The sequence below is a fragment of the Dipodomys spectabilis genome, unplaced genomic scaffold (genome assembly GCF_019054845.1).
Source record: "Dipodomys spectabilis isolate Male_0828 unplaced genomic scaffold, ASM1905484v1 ptg000073l, whole genome shotgun sequence".
In the NCBI taxonomy this organism is placed as follows: Eukaryota; Metazoa; Chordata; class Mammalia; order Rodentia; family Heteromyidae; genus Dipodomys; species Dipodomys spectabilis.
The window spans coordinates 5568516-5593344 of record NW_024870750.1 but is presented as its reverse complement, the minus strand read 5'-3'; the positions used below and the strand labels follow the sequence as shown (position 1 = coordinate 5593344).

Below are 24829 nucleotides of genomic sequence, written 5' to 3'. Positions count from 1 at the left end.
AGGGTCAACTTACTGTAGCTGAATCCTCCTTGCTTCCCATCTCTAGAGGAGGAACATCCTTCACCCCACTGACTGCTGGTGTCTTTCTTCCCTAAAGAACCACAGTCTAAAGCTGAATGTGGAGCTGGTGGTGGATGGGTGTTACTTCCCCCAGTCAAAGCCATGGAGCTTCTGGGGAAGAATCCACACCCCCAGAGCCTGGCTCACACATCCGTGAGGGAACTTACGCAGCCAGAGCCATGGCCTCAGCTGCACCAGGCTTGCTTGGCTGCTGCTCACATACCTTCTCCATGAATTATGATGCCTTAGCAAACTCAAACTTCTCACTTTGCTATGCAAAGAATCTAACTTTCCATCATCACATTCAACTTCAAACTTCCCATCCATTTTGCATGCAGAATGACCCATCTCAGAAATTCTCATCCCCTAAGTATTGTTTTCAGCCATAAAAGCAATTCTACCAGCATGTCAGCTCATTTCTCTCTCAATTAAAATTTAAAAATATAAAAAAATAAAATTTAAAAATATAAGGAACAAACCCAAACCATCCTCCATCCCACCACATACACAGAGATGAACAGTCCTATTGGTATATCTCTATTCAAGGCTGCCCTCTAGGGAGACTTCAGGCACAAGGTATACATTTTTGTCATTGTAGTTGTTGGTGGTAGTGGTGGTTATGGGGCTTAAACTCTGGGCCTGAGTACTGTCCCTGAACTCTTCAGCTCAAGGCTAGCACTCTACACTTGAGTCACAGCGCCACTTCTGGTTTTCAGGTGGTTAATTAGAGATAAGAATCTCATGGACTTTGCTGCTCCCGCTGGCTTTGAACCTCACTCTTCAGATCTCAGCCACCTGAGTAACTAGGATTATAGGCGTGAGCCACCAGCACCCATCTAACGTATGTATTTTTCCCCCTAAGATTCCTGTGTATGTGAAATACTCAAAATACTCAAGTCCCTCAAAATCAGCAAGTCAGCATCTATGTTGACTTCATAATCCCATGAAAAGAGACCTTGCCATCTCAGCAGGAACATTCTTCTCCAGAATGCTCTCCTGAACCTGGACTCCAATCAGAATGATCTTACAAACATGAGCTCTGCAGCTCCTCGCATCATTGGGTTGACCTTAGGTCAGAATAGAATGTAGCATTGGGTACACCAAAGGAAGGAGAGAAATGTGAGCCAGAATCCACCTGGACCCCAGCCTAGGCTCAAGGTGTCCCCTGTGGACTTCATTGTGAGTTACAATATAAGGTTTCCTTTGAGAAAGGCTCTTAAAATGTGTGGTAGGAGTGGGGTGAGGAGAGGAAGACAAACATAATGTATGGGGCCCAGTACAAGATCTAGTTTGCAGGTCTGAGGATGGTCCTGTATCTGCTAACATCATGATGTATACCATTGCCAGGGGCTGGTCTCAGCAAATCTGATCAATTGCTATAGAACACAACTCACAGACTAATTACAAAAAAAAAAAAAAAATCCAGGTGATTCTAACATGTACTTGGGATGGAAAGTCTTTCAATTTGGTAGTGTTTAAGGCTTTGCATCTCCCTTCCTCAGACACTAAGATTACAATACTAAGGGCTGGGCATGGTGGTTCATTCCTTTAACGTCAGCTACATAGGAAACATAGGTAGAATTACAGTTCAGGTCATCCCTAGGAGAAAAAACTGACACCTATCTGAAAAAAAAACTCAAGAAAAAAGGTCTGTTCAAGAAAAAAATGCTGTTCAAATGGTAGAGCACCTGACCTGAGCTCAAAAACTTAGTGTCGCACACAAAAAAAATTAAAGAATCAAATATTTAATCCTAAATCACCTGTGGTAGCCTATCCTAGATCCCTAATAACCTACCTGTGTCCACAGTCCACCCACTCATACACAGTTAGAAGCTGAGTATAGAGATGACCTATCACAACTATAGAACTCTGATCTCTTGTGATGCAGGTTTAAGGTAAGACACCTGCCATTAACATCTCTGCCCATACTGGCCTTTAACCTTCATGCCATCATGAACCCAATGTGTGCTCACAAATAGCTTAGAAGTATCTTCATAAAGAAATGGACTTTTCAACGAATTGGCATGACTCATTTCCTTTGGTTAAACTGTCAGGGAACAAAACCGAGAGAATGAGGGGAGGGGAAGCTGTCCTTTTTTGTAATTAGTGAGACAAGACAAGGAAGTGCAGGTGACTCCCAGGCCTGTCCCCACGAGTAGAACCAGTCTGAGAACACAGGCCAGATGAACGTACACAAGTCCTTCTGTCAATGTCCAATTACAGGACACGCCTGATGACGGGGCTGATGGGTGGGCTAGACAGTGTAGCTCAAGCTGAAGTTTGGATTCCTTCAAACAATCCACACACAAGGAAAGGAAAACGTGAGATTATTTTTTTCTTTAACAGTTCCCCTAACTTCCTTTTACTTTATTTTACCAGAAAAATATGGAATAATCATTGCACACACCTTTTCTGGAAAAAAATTAAGAGTGTGGATTCTTGGGTTTATCAATAAAATTCTTATGTACCAAATTACTTGGTAACAGAGGAAAAAGCCAGAAAAATTTCTTTGCCTGCCTTTCCCTGGCTACAAAATGGAATCAACACATAGGCTTTGAAGGTTTACTGAGTCTAGCTTTGCTTGATCTTTCCTACATAGTGTTTGAATGGTCAAGAAAGATGTGGGCTTTCCTCAGGAGAAGCCAGGGAACTAGGGCACAGATCTGGTCCTGGCAAGGAGCAGATGGGGTGACTGAAGAGAGTTTAGGAGCAAGTAGTTTACAGAGATGTGGGTAACCACTAGGGATGAGGAAGAGCCTGGGGGTTCATGACAACACTGTGGCCTCCTGTCCCCAAGTCTGCAAGGGCCAGAAAACAAAGTGGCTCTGGGGATCTGGAAAGCCTGTCATCATTGGAGCTGTGGTCTGCAGCAGAGTGCCGCCACTGCCAACCCACAGCCCAGCAGGGAGAGCCACAGAGTGAGTACCCCAACCTCACTCTCCCCACCCCCTGACCTCCTGCTGTTCCTCCCTTTGGCTGAACCCAACAAGAAACCAGAAGGCAGGAGAGCCCAGCCAAGCCCTCCACAGAGGATGGCCTCCCAGATACAGAAGAGAATGGAGAAAGGCAGAGAATGGATCCAGTGGCCAAAGGCAAAGGTTCCCCTAGCAGGAAAAACTTTCCCATAGTTGCCCAAAATAACAAATCCTCAACCATGCAAAGAACTGTGTTATCACTTGATTATACAGACCTATACATATTCCAATTTATTATTATTGGACTTAGGAAATCCTGTAACCATAAGATGTCAGGGGCTGAGCAAATAGAACATGTTAACCTGTGTTAGGTTATTAGGCTGCCTCTTTGGTGCCTTAGCCCCGACTGCCCAAGGGGGCCTCACTAGAAACTAACAGCATAAGCTACAGTCACTCTGGCTGATCGCTGTGCTCTTCCTCACCCTCAGCTCCCGTGGGGTGGAATGTCAGCTAAGTGGCAGGGAGCCTGCTCACCAAGGGGCTGTCTGATTGCTTTGGAAACCCAGCCTTCTTCTGGAATTTAATTTTTTAAAAAATCACCCCCAGACACAGGGTGGGGGCATTGGCTCTTTAAATGATGTTTTTCTTTAAGGGAGGGAAAAATCTATGCCAGTAAGAGAAAGAAAAGAAAGAACCTTGTTTTTTGTTTTTTTTTTCAAAGATGGAAGAGAAAATGTTTTTAATTTGCAAGTTTGCTAATTTCATTCTCTGGCTTCAAATTCTTTGATGGCTATCATTGCCGAGGGAATAAACTTCAAATGGTTTCATCTAAGATTTGGCTTCAGCTTTTCCTACTAAAACTCATTACTCTCCTTCAATTACCCTTCTTCCATCAAACTGGGCAAAACAGAAGACATTTTGTGGGCAGTTCCCATACACAGTTTTTTTCATGCTGTGGGCTAGTGCTTTCTAGCACAAGGCCATATTGCTTTTGAGGGGACATCTGTCAATGCCTGGAGATATTTGGTTGTTCCACTGGGACAGGGAGATGCTACTGGCATTTGGGTAGTAGAACCCAGGGATTTCATTGGATGTCAAACAGCACACAGACACTCCCAGAACAAACAGTCAGGCAAGCCCCAAATATAAGTTGTGCCAAAGTGACAAAACCCCATTTTTTACTCCATCCAATTATCTCTTCCCCTCCAAGCCTACATTCAGTGTCACTTAGCCCCAGTGGCTTTCCAAACACTTGAAACGTGACAGGTCCAACTCTGGGACAGTGGCACAGGTACTAATCTGATAGAATCGGTATGAGAAATGGAATGTTGAGTGTCTTTTTTTTTCATTATTCTATGGATTACATGTTGATATGGTAATTTTGAATATCGTGGTTTAAACAATATGTTATTATGATTAACTTATTTGTCCTTAGTTTATTAATGTGACTGCTAGAAACTTTTAATGCTATCTGTTAATACTAGTCTAGATTGGCAAAGATTTTGTAAAGAGCTACACAGGAAATATTTTGGTCTGCACCACATTTCTTTTCTTTTTTTTGCCAGTCATGGGGCCTGAGCGCTGTCCCTCAGCTCTTCAGCTCAAGGCTAGCACTCTACCACTTGAGCCACAGCGCCACTTCTGGCTTTTTCTGCTTATGTGGTGCTGAGGAAGCGAACCCAGGGTCTCATGCATGCAAGGCAAGCACTCTACCACTGAGCCACCTTCCCAGCCCTGAACCACATTTCTTCTTCAGCTTCATGTCCTCCTTCTCTTTCTCTATCAATCACCACTTTTAAAAGATAGACAACCCTCTTAGAAATAAAACGCCTTTCCAAACTTTTAGAAATGCAACGCTATTCTTGACTCAAGGGCTCAGAAACAGAACTTAGCCTCCAATACAACCGATGGCCATGGCTTGAGGACCAAGGGTTGGAAAGCTCAAGCTCCGCCCCCCAGGTCCTTTTGTAGTATACTTGTCTACGTCCTTTCTTCTACAAATTCTGGTGTCTCCATCTTGACCTTTTTCAAAATTCTTAGCTCCTAGGTTCCATATCCTTCTTCTATGTGGGTCCTCTAGAGACTGATAGGCTGTAACCCACATGCCCCAGTGGGGGGCTGCAGCTGCCGCACACAGCTCTGAAGAACCCAAGCCATGGCTGGATCTCGGCCTTGCTGGCCCTCCAGGACCTTCCATTGTCTTTATCTTTAAGTGGAGCAAATGACAGGTCCTAACTCAGAGTGAATGTGAGGAAAAATGCCAAAATAGACACGTAGCTCTGCTTTGAGCATGCCTGTGCTTCTCATTATTATGACTATCGTCTTATGTGATTATTACAAGTATTAAAACATTTGGGTTACAGAGATGAGAGAAATACAGAAGGCCTTGTGATTCTCCGTGTTGTTAATGATTATTTTTTAAAGCCAAGTTTTACTGAGTTACAGTATAAAAAAAATCTATAGAATTATGCTGTACTACTTCCAAATATTCGATTATTTTACCAGAGAGCTACATACAGCCTATCCATGCATAAATGTGTATATGTTGGCAGCTTGGAACTAGCAGGCTATACTTTAAAGTTCTGAATTCCTCTCAAGTGGGAACGAAGTGTTCTTCTGACCCTTCCTACACTCCATATTACTGTGGACATCTGCAACTAATTGATGATCTATAAGTCAGAACTGTGACCAATGCAAAAAACCTTTAGCAAAGTCTGCCTGGGCTTGGCTGGCCCCTCCTTAATTTATTTCAGATTAAGACTAAAAAAGCCATCTTTTAACTGTCCAACAAAGCACCAAAACAGTAGCAGCGAATAGTTATCAAACATCAAATAATAACATGATCAGATAACATGTTTACCAGTGAAAATCTAATTTAGAGCTTTTAAATTTTTTCATTTGAATTTTTTAAACCCAGACCTTCTTTTTTCTGAAAGAAACACTGTCAGCATGCTACTTGATTGATTAAAGTAACTCTTTATGTCAACAAAATCAAATTATGACTAGCTGAGTATCTGTGTAGTAAATGAATGGAATTTTAAGAAACCCCAGAGGAAAAAATGCAACATAGTATTTGGTAAAGAACTTGGGCTGTGGAATACACAGACCTGATCTGTGTTCTGGCTTTCTCATTTACCAGCAGGAACACTATAAGCAAGTCACCCAAGCTCCTTGAGCCTCTTCTTCCTGTGGGAAATGGGGGTAATAGAAACTTTGTCTTCTCCTGAGAAACCCTTGGGAGAAATCAAGGTGATGCTCTAAAGGGAGTTGTTTGACGTATCACAAATTATGTGCTTCAAACACTAGTTCCTAGGAACTGGAAGTGTGGCTCAAGTAGTAGAATGCCAGTTTTGAGTGGAAAAAAAAATTCAAGAATGTGAGGCCTTAAGTCCAAGCTCCAGTATAGGAACAAAAGAAAAATAATAAGCATTCATAACAAAAATATGGTTTAGACAAACTATATATATATAGGTAGATAGATTTTTTTAACTTAAAAAGTCAAAGTGTGTGTTTTCTAGCTGGATTAGTCTGTATTCTTCAGAAGAGTTAAATAAATAAATGAGCTGCACTCACTTTGGAACCAACTACACAGAGCTGCCTGTGGAACAGTAGTTTGTTGCTAATCACCATCCACCTTCCAACTCGGGACTCAAATACTACAATTTGTTTCTTCCTCCCTGAATCTTAGTTCTAGAGCCAGTCTTCCCCAAATGTCAGTGACCGCTGACCTGTGGCTAAATTTGCACTTCATTCCATCCAGAGGATAATTGTTAAGCTCTGAGATGCCTTGGGCAGAGTCTGTGGCTTCATCGAGATACCCTAACATGCTCTCCACAATGATAAAAACCTACTCAGCCATTTTCATGAGGGTGGGGGATCAAAAAAAAATTAGAGATTTCACTTCTAAAACACCATTTGTAAATCACACGATTTCAAAATCAAGTTTGATACAAGAGGTGTGTACATGTATACAGGTATATATTAATTATTAATAACCTTGAGAATCGTTATACTTTGGATTTTTAAAATATTGACACCTCCTTGATGTCTCAAGCTCTGTGTCAGGCTGTGTAACTGAAGATATTTTCTTCCACTCCAGCTGTTACTTCTTCGTGTTGGACCATTATCCTAGGAAATGTAGAGGTAGTGCATGACCCTCCCAAGTCAAGAATCCAGGCACAGGAGCCAATGACACTTGGAAGCTGGCATACATTAGGTTCTCTCTACCTGCAGACAAGTGAACCCAAGTCTCCACCAAAATCCCAAGGACCTTCAGGCTCTGGAGCCATATTTAGGAGGACTTTTTTCTTTCCACAGCATAAGCTACTGATGGGTTGGTCAGTCCCTCTTTCAAGACCAGGGTAGCCGCTTTCACTATATTTGATGTCAGTATAACATGTGGAGGAGACGGGGACAAACAAGTCGTTTAAGGATTCAGGTGGACCTGTTGCAACGATGAGAAGTACAAAATGTCATGTCAAAACCAGCTTTACAATGTCGGTGTGGGGGGGGGGGGGGTATGATTGGGTGGGGGGGAGGGGGGAGGCTGGGAAGGGAGGTGAAGGGTAAACAAAGGAGGAGGCTGCAATGCTTGGTAAGAAATGTACGCATTATCCTGCCCATGTAATTGTAACCCCTCTGTACAGTATGTTCTCAAATAAAATAAAATAAAATTAAAAAAAAAAAAAAAGAAATCAAACCCAGGGCCTCATGCATACGAGGCAAGCACTCTACCACTGAGCCACCTTCCCAGCCCCCAAACGAACTGATTTTGTTTAGAACTATTTCCATCCTAAATCAGTTATGAATTAAAACAATAATCTTATATTAAAAAAAAAAAAAAAGACCAGGGTAGGTTGCCCTGGGCAACCAGATCAACAACGATCTTCCCTAGTATAAACACACCCGCCAGCAGGAAGAGAAAGGTGTAGCTATTCACTAAGTATCTCCTAGGTTCCTGCACAAGGCACTTGTGCTTTGTGTATATTATCGCATTCAATCCCCAGCTGTCTTTGGAATTGGACTTTTTTTTTTCAATTTAACAATTGGGAGAGTTGACATTTAGAGACTTTAAGTCACTTGAAGCTGATCATCAGTAGAGATTCCAACTCAAGCTTGATCAATATGCTCACATTGGGTTGTGAGAGCAGATCCACAAGGAGTGAGCTGAAACCACGGCCAGAGCTCCACCCTGCAGACGGCCTGCTAGGCTAGGACACAAGGACAGAGTCTTTCTCCAGTGCTGTCTGCAAGTACAGACAACACTCTGACATGACAGGGTGCTGGAGGAACCCTGTTTTGAGTGGTTCTGCGGTGACTAACTCAGAACACACTGAAGCCCTCCGCTCCGCTTGATTTTCTCCTGAGCTAAGACCCGCCAGGCCTCAGAAACGCAGGGCCGTCCATCACTTCTGTGTCAGGTTTGCTCCTTAGAGAGCTGGGGCCGACCACAAGCGCCTTGGCCCCATTCCACCGTGAGGGAGTCACAAAACTGGCGTTTAAGTCCAGAGCGGAAAAAACACCCTGAGCTGGTTCGTTGTGTTTTTTTTTTTTTCTGACAGGTGCTGGAGCCTATGAAAGGTCAGATTCCAGCGCGGAGTCACATCCTGGCTTAGCTGGCTCCCGGCGCACAAAGGCCTGTCTGTCTCCCCCCAACACAGGCAGCGGGGATGGAGGCCAAGGCTTACAATGGCTGCCCGATGGCTCTGCTCCTGCTGATCCGCTTCTTCACGGACATTGGCCTAAATGAAGCATTGGGAAACCCAGCTGCCAAGGATGTGTGAAGCAGGCGAGATGAAGAAGAATGCAGGCTTTTTTCTTCGGTGTAATTGCCTGAGATATGAACTGCCCCCCTCCCCCAGCAGCCCATGAATTCATGCCCTGACATCAGCCTGCTGGGGCTCATTTGTAAGAGCTCTGGGACACTTCTGTTTCATGTTCAAAGCCTCCCCGGGCTGGCCAATTGAGTGAGGGCTGTCCCTCCCAGCCCTCCACGAGGATGTTAGGAAATGGAGTTTGCTCTCTTCCTTGCTGGGGCATCCAGGATAGTTCAGACCTGTGGTGTTGTTGGAACAGTGTGTGTGTGGGGGGGCAGTGGGGAGAGGTAAATGTGTTTGAGTGAACATAGCCACATGCGTTCAACCCAGAACATTTATCTTTGGACTCTTTAGTAAAACATCCCCGGATTCAAAATGGCTCCAAGGATCCTCACTCATTTATTTGAAGTTTCTCACCAGCTTTAGGTTCTCCTAAAGGTCTCCCTCAAGTCATGTGAACACCCCCTCCAACACAATACCCCATAACTTTACACCAACTTGTGATGCTGACTAGAAGCCAAATATTACACTAGCTACTCCACATTGCCTGATAAAGGATGATCTTAATCTTATAAGAACTTCAATGCAATCCTCTGTTAAATAGAAAGCTCAGAATACCAATACAATGCTTTAAAAAATACTTACATGTGGAATTAAAAATTAAAAAGAAAAGTAAAATAAGGCTGGGTGTGGTGATACATGCCTATAATCTCAGAGTGCTCAAGAAGCAGAGGCTGAAAGATAAGAGAATTCAGGATCAACCTGGACCAAGTAGTGAGAGAAAAAAAAAAACCCAAAAAACAAAAACTACCCTCCCAGCCATCCTTACCCCACAAAGAAAACCCACTAGATTTGGAATAATATTTTTTCTACTATATGAGTGAATCTCTCAACCTGATAAGCACCTTTCTTGGTGAAAACAAGCTACAGAGTAGCTGCTGAGGCCCTGGCCTGTCAACCCAACTGGGTACTGGGGTTATTTTTGATCACATATGTTCAAACCTAGACCATGAAGAAGCTCCAGCTTTCTAAAACCCTGAGCACCACAAAAGACCACACAGCCTCCTTTGGCCCACCCCTCCTCCCTATAATCCTTCACTGATACCCTCAGCTTGTGAGATTCTACCCTGCATGCCCTACTAAGGGTTCAACTCAATGAATTTTGGCTTACCATCCATGTGAAAGGTTGGGTGTTCTGGAGACTGTAGCACGGCCACTCTGTGCTATAGTGTCATGTCTCCTTAGGGTACACAAATACATCCTTCATAAGCAGATTCATGGAGCCCCTGTGCACAGGCATGCTAAGCTCTTTGGAGGCATGGTCTTATAATTTCCCTGCTGTTCTATAAGGGTAGTATAGAAAAGAGCCTGAGGCTCAGAGATCCACTAATATGGAGAATCCGCACACAGATCTGATGCCACAAGGCTGCAGGGGCTCTTGTCTTAACTAGGACTATTGGGAGTAAATAATAACCCCTAGGACTAGAAAGTGCTTGGAGCTTTTGGAAAACCTATGATTTATTAGACTGTTGGTAAAGCCAGGCACTGCTAGGACCTTCCTGCAAATCTTATATTCTTCCTTTCTTACATTAGGTATATATGTCTCTGCTTCTTTCAAATCTTACAAGTTTCTTACTTTCTTACATTAGGTATCTGTGTCTCTGTTTCTTACTAAAATAGATTGATAGATACAAGACACAGAGACAATTCTCTGGCTCGGTCCAAGAGTGAGAGACCTTGGCAATGCAGCTTAACTACACACAACATGAATTTGGCAACCTTCAAACAACACATTGCTACATTGCTGTTAGTTATTATTATCAGAAATAATACCAATAGTGCTTATGGAGTATGGAATACCTCATGCAAAAGGGGCTCTCTTTTTGATAGGCTTGTGGTCCAATTTTGGGGGGGTGTCCGTTTTCCAAAACTGTGATCCCTGTGATTTGCAGACTGCCTGTGGTTCCTTGTATATGTGTGAGGGTATATGTTTGCACACACTCTCAGTGCGTGTCTGTCAAACTGCAGGGAGCTGTCCCTCATTTAAACAGCCAATTAAAACCCACTTTGGCACTTAACGCATGTCACTGCCTCTCAGCACTCGGCTGCCTTCCCGGAAGGCCTTTAATTTGATAAAGAGCTCCTAATAATGACTAGGGGAGACCCAGTAAGTTAATTAAACCCTGTCCATTATTCTGCTTTCAAGGTGTGCTTTCCTTGTAAAAGACCTAAGATCTATGCTTGCAAACGGCTTTAGACAATGTTCCATGCTTCAACGAGAAAAGTATGTCTGTCGTGTCCTGGCAAGTTCCACGCGAAGTCTCAATTTCAGCAGCATGTCAACCTTTCACGGAGGCCAGGAGCAGATGGAAAAAAAAACCCTCCGTACCCAGTTGCATGGAAGCCAGCATTAGCAATGGAAGATGCGTTTCCTCCGAGAGCAGAATGCTGAAAGATGACCTGGCTGTCATATTGAACTCCATTTATCCCGTTTCTTTAACGTAATCTGAGAGTCCAGATGGGCTGTATAAACAGAAGAGGGGGTTCCTGGGAGTTCACTCACTTAATGAAGCCCGTATGTTTGACTCATGTAATAAGTATTTAATCATGCTGATGATGGCTGACTTCAGCCACACACACGGTGGCTGAAATACTGATAATTCAATGCCCCACGTCACTTGTGTGGGCAGCAATGAACAAGATATGTGAGGCCAAAAGTGGACAGCCTTTCATGGGGTAGGTGGGCAGGGGAGATAACGGGCCACGAGCATTTGGCCTGTGGTCTACTGCCTCTGAGTCTCCATCGTCCCAAGGCAAGGTGCTTCAGGGAATAATTCTTTTTCATTTCTCAGTGACAAATGCATAGATGGCACGTCAGATGAGAAGCTCAACAGCTTAACCACTATGTTTGGGAGCTTTTGTTTTTCCTTTCCTTTGCAGCACCAGAGAGAGTCGGATGCTGACTGGACAGGTGTTCTACCACTTGAGCCATGCCCCCAGCCTTTATGCTTTACATCAATTTTCAGGTAAGGTCACACTGTTGGGCTAGGCTAACCTGGTAAAAGGGTAGATTCGTTAGGACTCAGGACACCCCCCACCACCACCAGGTAGTATCTTCGCCTGGCAAGCAGAGACCAGATGGCAAGAGATGCAAAATTATTTCCAGAGAAATACCAGCAGAAAACCAAACAGCATGCCTCTACCACTCCCTAGGTCCTTCAAGGTCCTCAAGTTCCCATAGCCTTCCAATGACTCTGGAGGAAGAGGAGATTGGCAGAGGGACCTGATAGAATTAACAGCCAATCAGAATGTCATGGGACCTGACCCATTAAAAAAAAGTCATCTTCCAAACACCTAATTATACTAGGTGGTGACCAATCAGAGCACAGCCCTAGACTCAGCCACTTGGGGCTAGAGCAGCAGCTAACTTCTACTAAGATATTTCTCTCCTGAATAAAGTTCTTTGCATTCACCTATCAGTGTCCATGGACTTCATTGCTCAAGTTTGTAAGGCAAGAACTCAAGAAGGCAAATGGACAACACTCAGCAGTGAAGCCAGAACATTGACAGGCATTGTCTGCTGCTAAGCTGCAGCCCCAGCAGGCATTATCTGCTGCAGGGCTACATATCACCCTAGCAGTTGCTGCCAGCTGCAGAGCCTGAAGGGCTGTCACTCAAGTAGGTTCTTCGCACCATCAACAGCAGATAAACCCATCTCACTGGGACTGCGTCTGAAATGCCTATGCCTTGTACACTCCTGGGATCAAGGGTGTACACCAGCATGCTTGGTTTGTTGTTGACGTGGGGATCTTGCTAACTTTTCCTGGACTGACCTCAAACCATGAGCTCCTCATTACTGCTTCCTGAATAGCTGAGGTTGCAGGTGTGAGCCTCTGTGCCCAGCTCAATCTGGAAGGTTCCTGAACACACACTATGTAGAAGGCCTAATACTACACAGCGACACAAATCTTGCTAATTCAGTAGCTGGACCACATCCCCAGGGACCCAAGTCCTTTCTCCATCTCTGTTCCGCATCCTAGGGTGCCTAGCTGTTCTCAGACCAACTTCTTCCATCACAAGATGCCACCAAAACCACATCACAAAGCTAGAAACAGCAACAGAAGCAGAGAAGGCATTCATTTCGTTATTGACAAAGAAATTTTTCATTTTTCCTGGACATCTTCTTCTCATAAAGCAATTTTGCGTGCGATGCGGTGACTGCAATGGGTAGAGTTTATCTGTGAGTGGCACAGAAGTATCCAATAGCTTACATCTCTTCCCAAGCCTGTCTTTGGAGGCCTTGTGGAGGTGACTTAATTAAAAGTGGCCAGGGTGGAACTGTTTACCGCACAGGAACCATGTAACACTACCTCTCAGCATTTTCTACTTCTATTAGAACAAACCTGGGATTCTCTGAGCTATGGGCTCAGAATGAGCCATCAACCATCTGCCTGCGAAGGCCTTGGGGTGCTCCCTGGTCAGTCTCCCTAGAGAGCTCAACACATAAGAGTTTGAGGAAGACTGAAATAACTGAACCAGGAGCACCAATGTGGCTTTAGAATTATGAACCTTCCTGCACAGGAAGTGCTAGCTTCATTGGCTGGCCTCATTTTTTCTGCTCAAATTGAACAGCTTTTCTGAGAAGGTTCTTGGCTTCTTTTTGGTTAAAATGGCTCTTCCACACTTGGTAGGTATTATAAAGTAGGAGAGCCTGTTGAAATGGCAGCTGCCTAGGCAATCCCACTGGGAAGCTGGCTCCGTGGGCTTGGGGCCAGAGACCAGGAACCAGTCTCTTTAACCCTCAGTGGCCCTGTTGCAAGTTGTCTGAGAAGAAGAGAAAATCATCTCCTCTGTAGCCTGAGTCTGAGTCTGGCAAACTACAGCCCAGGAGTTAAGAATGGCTTTTATATTTTAAATGGTTAAAAAATACCCAAAGAATACTATGTTGTCATATTAAAATAATGTGAAATTCAAATTGCAGTGTCCATAAATAAAGTTTTATTCGGAACACAGCCATACTCGTTTGTTTACTTAATGTCTGTGGCTGCCCTCTCATTATAATGACAGAGTTGACTAGCTGCAGTGGGGATCATATGGCTTGCAAAGCTTAAAATATTTCCATCTGGCCCTTCACAGGAAAACTCTGCCAAGCACTCATCTAACATGTTCCATTCAATTGAAGAACTAACAGCATGGGAAAGACTCTGCCTCTCACTTCCCCAACAGAAGGGCTTCCAATTGGTTAAGCATCAGCTGAGGCTACGTTAAAACCCTGCATTTTGGGGACTCACTATGAAGCTCCAGGGCCTCTGGCTCAAGGACTGACAACCATGGCCCAGTCTCTTTCTCTTTGACTGGAAGAGTCCTAGTATATAGCTATTGACCAGGTAAGCATCTCTTTCCTACTGACATACTCCAACCCATCCCCCCCCAGTAACTCTCTACGTAGTTGACTTAGTCCATTTTCTGTTCATAGAGTATCTGAGGCTGGGAAATTTATGTTGAAAGGAGTTATTTAGCTCCTGGCTCTATAGGATGGGAAGCTGAAGGTCAGTGGTCTCACTGATGAGGCCCTCTTCCTATACCTTAACACTGCATAACATCACAGGGCAGTAGACATGTGAGAGTAGGAAACAGCCATGTTCAGTAAAAGAAAAACATGAAGGGCAACCTGCTTTTTTGCAACTCATTCTTACAATAATTAATCTCCCCTTCAACAACAAGAAACTAGTCCCACAAGACAACCTTTCTTGGATGCTGAAAGGTCTGATTACCTCTTAATACTTTGCAACCAAATTTCCTCCCTCTCTCTCCCTCTTCCTCGCCCTCTTCTGTCCCTCTCCCTCTCCTCCTCCCCCCTCTCTCTCCCTCTCTCCAAAGAAGAAGTAGCAAGTCGACCTAGTTTTGTCCCACGTAATGACTTATTTGCACACAACCCAACAAAATATGAAATGTTTCACAAATCTGCAGGTCATCCTGTGCAGCAGCCATGCTAATTGTCTCTGCATCATTCCAATTTTAGTTTATGTGCTGCTGAAGCAAGCAGTGGAAATCAAATTTCAGTGTGATTGAGCCTGGTGTGCTTGCCCACAAACACAAATATACACATACACCCTCACCCTTCTGTGACTTGCATTTCCATTGCAAAGGAAATACAAAAGACCTCAGAGCAGGCCAAAATTAGCAGTGATTCCATTTCAAACCATGGAGCTTTTCTTAAGCAAAGTCAGAAATGCATCCAACCACTAACTCATTCTAGCTCAGAGCTCTATGAGGTCAGTGTTCTCCATGAAAGATGGAGCCCCAAAGGAGAGCTTCCAGAGCTACAGGCCTTGACCTTGACTAGGCATTCTGGCAAGTTCTAGTCAAGCTCAATTATTGGCAGAACACCCCTGTACAGAAGGAGGATGGGAAACGTGAACCTTTTGAGAAGGACCTGAGACATGCTGGACAGAGATCTAGTAGGAATACACAAAGAAGGTGAGCTGGAGAGGAGGCTGAAAGATGACAGAGAAATAAGGACATAAGGAATGAGTAAGAATAATTCATCTCCTGCGAGGAAGGGCACTGGACCATGTGGTTAGGTTGTGAGAGTAGACTAGGTTATTTTGTAGAAATGCTTACTCCTAGAGTCAAAAATTGGGATTTGATTTCAGTGAAAAGAAAATTTTTTAAAAATGAATGTTTTTTCTCATCATTTATTCATTCATTCATTCATGGCAGTACTAGGGATTGAACTCAGGGCTTCACAATTGCCAAGCAGAAGCTGGAGTCATGCCTCCTGCCCAATTTTTATCTTTTCTCTTTTTTGTTCCCCTTTGTTTCCCATTCCCTTCTTTCTGTCTCTCTTTCTGAAGCAGGGTCCCCTCCAACTCAGGCTCCTCCTATCTCAGTCTCTCAGGTGCTAGGATTATAGATATATACCACCAAACCTCACTCACAAGCAATTGTTAATGTGAACTTTGCATTACAGCTGTATATATGTTGTGTATGTGTATGTGTGCATACACCAGTACTAAGGCTTGAACTTAGGGCGTAGACACTGTCCCTTAGCTTTTTGGGGCAAGACTGGCACATTACCACTTGGACCACACCTCCACTTGCATTTTTTGGTAGTTAATTGGACTTTCCTGCCTGGGTTGGGTTTGAACCATAATTCAGCCTTCTGAGTAGCAAGGATTACAGATATGAGCCACCAGCACCTAGGAGCTTAATATATCCTTAAAAGGGAATAAATCATAAGCAAGTTTTCAAAAACTGTGATTCTGTTACCTATAACACCTCACCTATGGGCATCTCCTGATGCGGATATATAATTATTGGTAACAGTAATTTAAAAAAGACAATTTGTGTGGCCTGTGATGACTTACAAGTCATGATTAAATGCATTATATAAGACTTCTGAAACCATTATTACTATTGTCCTTTTTTAAAAAAACAAAGCTAATACAATTGCACATTAAGCAGGAGAATTTTGCATCTACCTATGTATCTTTGCACATTATTAGTGCAGTCATTAAATGACATTATGTGTGTATATATATATATATATATATATATATATATATATATATATACAGAAGCATAGGCAAAGTACCTTCTAGAGTTAATATGTAGGCTACAAAAAAGCCATGTCATCTATACTATATATAGACTGAGCAATACAATATGCCAGAGTCAGGCCATCTGTGTCCAAATGTTGGTTTTGATACTTACTGGCTGTTCAACCTCAGACAAGACATGCAAATTCTGAATGCTTTGCTTTTCCTATCTACAAAATATCTCATGAGCTACCATACAGACCAATGAGAAAACACATGCATGGTAGGCAAGATCAAACACCCGCCATGACATCCATATCCTTGGGATCCTTCCCCCAATCCTCAACCCAGTCATGTCAGGCCCAGAGAGGCAGACAGGTGTGTGCTGAGCCCTCATGAGCAGAGGAACTTATTCCAGCTAGTATTTGCCTTAGAAGTATGATTAGAGGAGTAGGTGGTATTTCTGCCTTTTCCTGTTTGGAATTTGAGCTTATTTGTTTAGTGTCCCTTGAATATTTGAATTTCCAAAAGTCCTCTTGGAAGGAGGCCACCTAAATGTACTTACTAAGTGTATGCACGTTAGAATCATGTGTCTAATTCTTGGCTCTCCCCATTAGAAGAGGTGATCTTGGTGAACTAATAGCTCTAAAACTCAGCTTTCCCAGGAAGACAAATAATGTGTTGTTGAGAGGATTCAGGGAGGTGATATGAAGTGGTCGGCATAGTGCTTGACGGTGGAAGTGCTTGGAAGAGGTGACCTTTAGTCCTAATCGCTCATCTTCCTGAGAGCTGACACAGACCCTGTGGGCTCTTCCCCATATCCTGTGAGGCCCAAAGCTCTCAGAGCCCGAGACTTGCGGAGACCACTAGAAAGCAGAGACAACAGCACAACTCGTGGAAATGAAAGCAGCGTCCGTGGCTCTCCTCTGCCTGCACATTTGGAGCTGAAGCACAGAACCCTGGCTTGTATCACTGCTTCCGAGAAGAGTGCAGAGAGGTAGACGCAGGTGAGACCGGCTAGGCTTGGGGCAGGACTGCCCTCTCTTTCTCCCTGTCACCAGCGTGTGGCACAGAGAAAGGGCTGAAGCACATCAGAAGACTGATCAGGCTGTGTGCCTGTGAGTTTTCCATAGATGCGCCTCTCTACTTGATACACTCCCAAGTACTTCCTGGGGATGTGAGTGGAAGTTCATCGCAATCTTCCTCTTGCTTGATTTTGGCTATGCCACTCCTCAGACCCAGAGGGTGCCCCTGCCCTGAGGTAGCACAAAAGTAAGGAAAGAGCCATCTGTCTGGACAATATTTTCTCATTTTTTTTTCTTTCAACTTATTGGAACAGAGAGTCAGTTTTGAAAAAACGCAAAGCTTTTCATTGTACAACACAACCAAGTGGATTCAAGGCCCTGCAGGCTTCACAACTGCTCTACTCTTATGGAAGAAATCAGGATAAATAAGTTTGAAGGATTGTTTGGAAGTAGAGAAAGAAGGAAGGACAGAAGGACTGAAGGAAGGAAGGAAAGGAAAAAGGAAGGAAAGAAGCAAAGAAGGAAAGGAGGAAGGAAAGGCCAGCCTATTCTTGATAGACAATGTGTCCAGGCCACTAGCAAAGCCATAGAGAGTACCTTGGCTGGTGTAGCCCAGATACCACATAAAGAGTTGAAGATGGCCACTGGCCAACAGCCATCATCCTATACAACAGGTGCTGGGGGAAAGGGAGAAGTAGAGTCTCTGTGTCTTGTCATCATAGACCAGAGTGTCTCATTTATTCTGGGATAGGGAGGGAGAAAGAGAAGGAAAAAATGGTCCACTGTGGTTCTATCAGTCATTGGACAGGAGAAACCTTTGTGGGTAAAGTTGGAAGTCCTACCCAGATCCATTCTGATGGTGAACTTGAGTGTCTTGATGCCAAGTCCTGGGCCTTTCCAACCCAGCCCTTCATACTGATCCAGAATGAAGGTGCTGGTGGTTTCACTGGCAGTGGGGACAGAACACTGTCATGAGGGCTAGGTGTCTACCAGCTGGTAGACACAGGCTCATTTTGTGCCTTCTCCATGGGGTATGATGGGGGAGAAAGCAGCAGTGGATTTCTATCCCTGGGAACTTGGCTGGTGGATTGGCAGAGCTGGAATGTCCCTGGCTAGCTCTTTGTGAGCAGCCAGGCAGTCAGAGGATGAGTCTCATGATCAGATGACTTGGGCTTGCTACAGTATTTTTCCCAGGTTTCAGAATCATCTGAGGTCATTTGAGTGTCCTGGCTGTCCTTGTGAGGTCCCTTAGGACCAGCTCCCTCAATTCTGATTGTTCAGCTGTGCTGAATTTGTTTAGCCCAGGTGGGCTTGCCTGAGGGGTACGTGTCCAAGTGGGCTTTTAATAGCTCTCCTCATTGTCCCATCTGTCATAGTAAGAGAAGTGCACACATACAGAGAGAGGGGGGAGAGAGAGGGAGAAAGAAAAAGAGAGGGAGGGAGGGAGGCAGAAGAAGAGATAGCAGATGTCCCCTTTTATGGCCTGAGGTGAGCTACACATTCCTGCTCCTCATCCGTCCTCCTGGCCTGCTTTCTGCTTCTAGCCCTTGCCTCATGGTACCCTGAGTTCTGACTGCTATGCACAAAGCTCACACAGCACAGAGGACAATGACAAGAATAAATCCTGAAGCCATCATCAATACTTCAACAGAAAAAGCCATAAGGTCAGAGGAGATAGGTCCCATAAAGACTATTCCCAGAGTCACAGCTAGCCATGCCAAGCAACAAGAATGCATTCAGAGAACAGAGGCATCCAGGCTCCTCCTGTCTTCTCCTAACCTGCTCCTTGGATTATATGTTGTATAGACTGGTATATTGCGATGCTTTGCTGTTATAACAGATAGCTTTTAGTAAACAATGCCCCACAAAGCCCGATGCCTTTAAAGATGAAATGTCCTGAGATTTAAAAAAAAAAAAAAAAAAAAGCACAAACGATCATCTGATTTCGCATCTCTTGTTATGTTTTCATACTGGTTCACTTCCCTGCCTTGCAAGCTGGGTGAGCAGCGTTCAGATGCAGACAGGGTTGAGTCTCAGTCATGGAAAGATTATCGAACAGGTGGCCCCCAACATGTTGAGTAGATTTCAACCTGTCTGCCTTCTCCCTTCCCCTTCTAGAAGTGAGAAGAAAGCCCCTTGGTACCTTTTGATAGAGAAAGGGGGACATAGAGCCAAGCAGCCAGAAGAACTGGCCTGACCTTCGTCCTGGGGTAACCTTGGCACCTGAGACACAAGGTCTACAGGCCTGGAACTGCTTTGGGCTCTGAGGACCTTTCCAGCTGCTGGCAATGCCCAGGTCTTGGAGAAACTTAACACCTTTTATGGACTCATCCATGTCTTGCACACAGGCCTGAAACTTGGGATCATTTTCTTCCCATTGTTTGCAAATGGTTACCTTATATAATATTATCTGGTAAAAAAAAACCAAACAAACAAGTACTATACCTGTACTATACTACTATGTGGCGACTGACATAAGATCTGTGTCAGCAAACACTGATTGTGCACTCACCTTTTTCTAGTTCAGTTGAACACATCTCTGTTAGGCACAAGGGTATCAGTAAGAACAATGTAGCCCCTGCCTTCAGAGAGCTTAGAGATTGTTTAGAAAAAACAACCAGTCTCGTGCATAAATAAATGGTCTAACATATTCTAATTGCAGTGAAGTAAACATCACTTCAATGTGTACATGAAATGACTAATTTCTCCTGGGGAAGAGAAAGGAAGGTTTCCAGTTGGGACACCACAGAAAGTGCCCCACAGGTAGAGGGAGCAGCAGCAAAAGGGTGGAGGGGTGAGTAGGGCCCAAACATAAGTCCCATGAACTGTAAGAGTATTTGACAAGATTCAAGAAGGCAGGAGAAGAGAGGATGTAGGCAGTGGTAGGGCTCTAAAGGAATTTCTGTGCTGAACTCAAGAGCTTAGACTTAGCCCTGTTGGCACAAGGAACTCTGAAGGGTTTTAAGTAAGGCAAGGGGTGGTGAGGTCAAATTCACCCCATGAAAGGGTTACTTGCTGGCAGGGCGGGGACTGGAGGAGAGAGTTCAACCCAGGATGTCAAGACATCAAAGCAGGCACAGTAAAGACTGTCCTTAGGTAGTAGAAGATTCTCACTGCGTAACAGTGAGAATCGGTAGGAGGAGTTAATGCATCTGAGAAACAGAGAAAAAGCCATTCTCTCAGAGTTCCCCTGGGCTGACTGAGGGAGTCTTCGTGGAGGGACAATACAGATTTGGTGAACAGTTAGAACAACCAGATTTAGACCTAGGAAACCTAAGGCAGAATGAGACTTAGGCCTGAGACACTGGTATCCTTGTGCCAGTTCCCTCCCTTGGGGGGATCTTTTCTGGCTCTTTCCTGGTCATACTACGTTCACAAGAAAAGATGATTGTCTTTTCTTACACCTAGATGCAGTGGTGCTTCTTGCTATGGGTAACCAAGGCCTGGAAATCCTTACCCACAGGGCCTAGGCCTGTCTCCCCGCCCCCAAGGTCTGTCCTTTTGAAAGCAGCTCACACCCCTGTCCCAGGCAGGGGCCACGTGGCAGCTGTTTGGTGGGATGTGAAGCTTGGGTTGTCTCCATGCATACATGTGTGCGCAGCCTCACACACTGTGAGACAGAATAGGGAGTTGGTAGAGCAGGTTCTTCTTCGTCGCTCACAAATATTAAAGACAGATATAGAGCCGACCTGTAGGATGATCTTTCCAAGAGTTCTGAGATCTTCTCTTTTCTAGCCTGATTACAATACCAGGAACCCCATCCTACCCCACCCCTCATCATCTTGGTTACTCTTTGTGTATGGCTCTCAATTTTGCATAACTAGGAATTCACACTGCACAAACTCTGTAACTGGGGAGTACAGATAAAGTGACTTATATCAAGTCCCCCGAAGTACTTGGAATTTAGTGGGTGGAGAAAGAGGAGATATCTGGGAGAGGGTTTTGGAGATGCCAAGCACTAATCCAGAGAAGCAGAAAAGGGGGGAGGGAGGGAGAAGGAGCTTCAGAGCATGGCTCTCCTATTATCCCAGTCAAGAGAAAGGTAGGGTCAAGTTTGCCTCCAGCCCTGTGGTCCTAATCCAGACGACGCCTCGTTTTTCCCCTGTTCTAATTTATGAAAACCAATTCCTCCCACCTCTCTCCCTCCACCTCGATCACAGTGCAGGGCCTTCTCCTCGGGAGCAGCAGCCATCTGGATATCTTCTCTGTGTCTGGCCACCTCATCAATTCATCATCTCTTTAATAATCTCATCTGAAAACATATCCTTTCTCATTTGCTTCTTCTCCCAAGACTTCTATCCCTCCGTCTCTCTCTCCCTCTCTCTGTCTCCCTCTCCCTCACTCTCTGAAACTTATTATTATTACTTTATAGAACACTGGGGGATAGATTGCCTAGAAAATATGCACTGCAAAGTAAATGCATATGGCTATATCTTTGAATTGTCTCGATCTACTCCAGCTGTGCAATCGCACAGGTCCAGCTGTCTACTGTGCACAGTCCGACAGCTTTGGGATATAAGCATTGGCTTAAAAGCTGCTCTGTTACTGGTCAGGAGCTTCCTGTGCACAGTTAACCTTAGCTCACCATGATTAATTGGGAAGCAGACCTGCCTGGTAGGTGATCAAACCAGGTCCCCGGCAAGATAAGCAGGAACAGTCCTGCAGCCCAAGCAGGGAGCAGATATTAGTTCCAGGCCATCGGGAGCTGCCTGACACCAGTGTCCCTGTGGTGTTTCATAAGCCCTGTCAGCTCCCCTCCATTGTTGTAGAGGAAGCTGGCAACCCATTGCCTTCCCTAGAAACAAACACTCTCTCCCCACCTCAAGTCTTGTCAATGAGGGGAAATGACCGCACATACCAAAAAGGTCAGAGATGGCCTGAAAGAAAAGAGTGCACATGTCTGCATCATTTCCAAAAGCCCTTTGCAGCTCCTTTTAATTAGCTTATTTTGTGTTTCCCTCAGGTGGGGAGAAGCCCAGGATCACTCTGTCAACAGCTCTATCTATAGCAGAACTTCCATCCTTCACCCCAGCGTCTCTACTTGCACAAGGCTCGCTGACCCCGGGGCTCAGCTGTGAGAATCAATCATCTCCTTCCAGAATTCATCATTCAGCAGCTGTGGGGGCCTCAGCTATTTTTATCACCCCAGGAAGCTGGTGGCCAAGGACGTGCCTGGCTACCTTTGCAGGAGGTGTTGCTGTAGAAATGAGCGGTGGGTTGTCAGGGCAGCTGAGTCTCTGCCTCAAGGTTAAATCCAAAGTGCCTGACCTGGAACAGGAGAGCACTTGATCTCCCTCCATCCTGGAGCAGTGAACGCATCCCAGAGGCTTATGCTGGGGAAGCAGATGTCCCAAAGTGAGGATGAAGCCAAGGATGCTGTAGGGTTGTGTTGTGCATGTGCCTGGGCTGTTCCTACTTAACCAGGGATTTGGGAATCCTAACATCTAGGTACTTGGCCTCAATTACCAACATGAATCTAGCCAAGATCTCTCACCCTACCTTTCCTAAGAGCAACCAATCTTTGTGGGATGCCTTCTATGCGTCAGACAGAGGGTTGGGGCTTTCTAGACCCCCAGGGTCTGCCCAAAAGCCCTACCACCTAGGTCCTTTGTGTTGTTTCCAGGAGAGGGCCCAGCAGGGGGCAAGAGCAGGTGATGTGGAGGCAATTATATTTGTAAGTGTCCATCAGATACCCTACACACGCTCGGTCAGCACAGCTCTCTGAGGTAAGGCGGTATTTTTAGGTTGTTTAAAAATAGTCTGGACTGCGGGTTGTATACATGTGTACTTTGCTCACCAAGTGGGAATAGCAGACTTCACCAACATCCCAAAAGAGCCAAGGTGGTGGTGGGGGGGGGGAGGAGACAGAGGTCTCTGACTCCCTGGACTTCTCATCTCAGAAAAGGAAAAAAGGGTTGGCACCCGGGTGTGAGCTCCTGGCCTTTAGGGAGAAGAAAGCAGACCCATAAATTCCCCACTGGAGGGCTATGGTGACAGGGAAGATCAATGTTCTTAAGCCCTTCCAGAGTCTTTCCAAGTAGGGAGAGAGAATGAGTCTGGCTAGGTCAGAAACTAGGGACTTCCTGAGCTAGGGAGACAGCATGTCTGCCCACAGCCATTGAGGGGGCCGCTTCTCTGAAGCACCCCTCCTGGTGGCAGAGGTAAGATGAGAAGGATTTACTTGATCTCCTGAAATAGTGGGTGACAGAAGGTGTGGCAGGGACACAACAGGTCTCAGAGGTTTATTGCCTGTCCCAGGACCTGGAGTCCAGCACAGCCAAGAGCAGCAGCCTCAGGCTCTATGCAGCTGTGACTTGGACCAGATACTCCACTGCCCTAAAATAGTAAAGTCCATGTCAAATTAGCAAATGGTTCAAAGAATAAAGTCACTGGCACTCTATTTATAGAGTGCATTGTGCACATGGGCATAACCTTTTTGGAGGACAATTTGGCAATTAGTATTAGAACTTAAAAATATATCCTGAGCTAATAATACCTGCTTTATAAATTTCCCCAAAGCAAAGGCAGTCCGGCAATCGCCGAATGCGAAGCACATTCTGGTGCTGCTGTTAAATATTTAATGGTATGGGAGGGCGCTAACAATGTAATGCTCAATTTAAAAGGCAGAGGAAAGACTGCATCTAAGATCTCCAGGCTTTTATTATTGTAACGGTTGCTGTAAGGAGAAAAGTCCTTGTTTAAACAAACTCTTTCATAAGCCACTCGGTTTCATTAGAAGGGAGACCTCAAGAGGAAGGGTGCTGACAGGTATGTAAAGCAAGAGAAGAGATGATCTGGGCTAGGGATGCAAAGGGTAGAGAGAGGAAAGCGTGGACCCAAGAGGGGAGAATGAAGTCTGGAGGTTCCAGTCTGAGCCTCTTAGAGCAAAGAAATCACTGATATTCTACATGGCAAGCTGCCTACAGAAGATGAAGATGCCTGATAATCCATTTGAAGATACTACTGGTTTTAAGCCAAATCCCAAGTTCATTTCTGTCTAAAATGGTCAGTAAAGTTCAACACATCAATCATGCTTTGTCTGAGTGAAAGTGCAGGGTTCCAATCCAGGAAAAGACTTATTATCATCCATTCTAAATTCACAACATGCAGAACAACACAATCAAATTAGCTGTAGAAGGAGAGGCTCAGAGGTCAGAGTGATTTTAGAGGACCAAAGACCAGGTGGAATTTCCAGAAACATTGGGAGGACATTGGACCTCTGGAAGTCATGGAACAGGGCGAAGCCAGGGAAATCCTTGATGATACCTGACTTAGGTATGAATGTGCATGTGTCTGCAACATAGCCCACACAGTAAAAGACCAGTGCTGGGATTTTAGCAGTGCTTATGCCTGGATAATGAGATTATAGTGATATTTATTTTCATTTTTACATGGCTTTAATTTCTAACTCTTGTATAATATACACATATTTTACAATTTTGAGAAAAAAATAAGTATAAACACCAAGTACT

The 24829-nt window shown here is 44.7% G+C and overlaps 1 non-coding gene across 1 annotated transcript; it reads right to left on the bottom strand.

The window, feature by feature from the left end:
- Positions 1–14731: 14731 nt before the first annotated feature.
- Positions 14732–14833, bottom strand: LOC122110106. Its single transcript, XR_006147814.1, has one exon. It is a non-coding gene; the product is annotated as a U6 spliceosomal RNA (small nuclear RNA).
- Positions 14834–24829: the final 9996 nt, after the last annotated feature.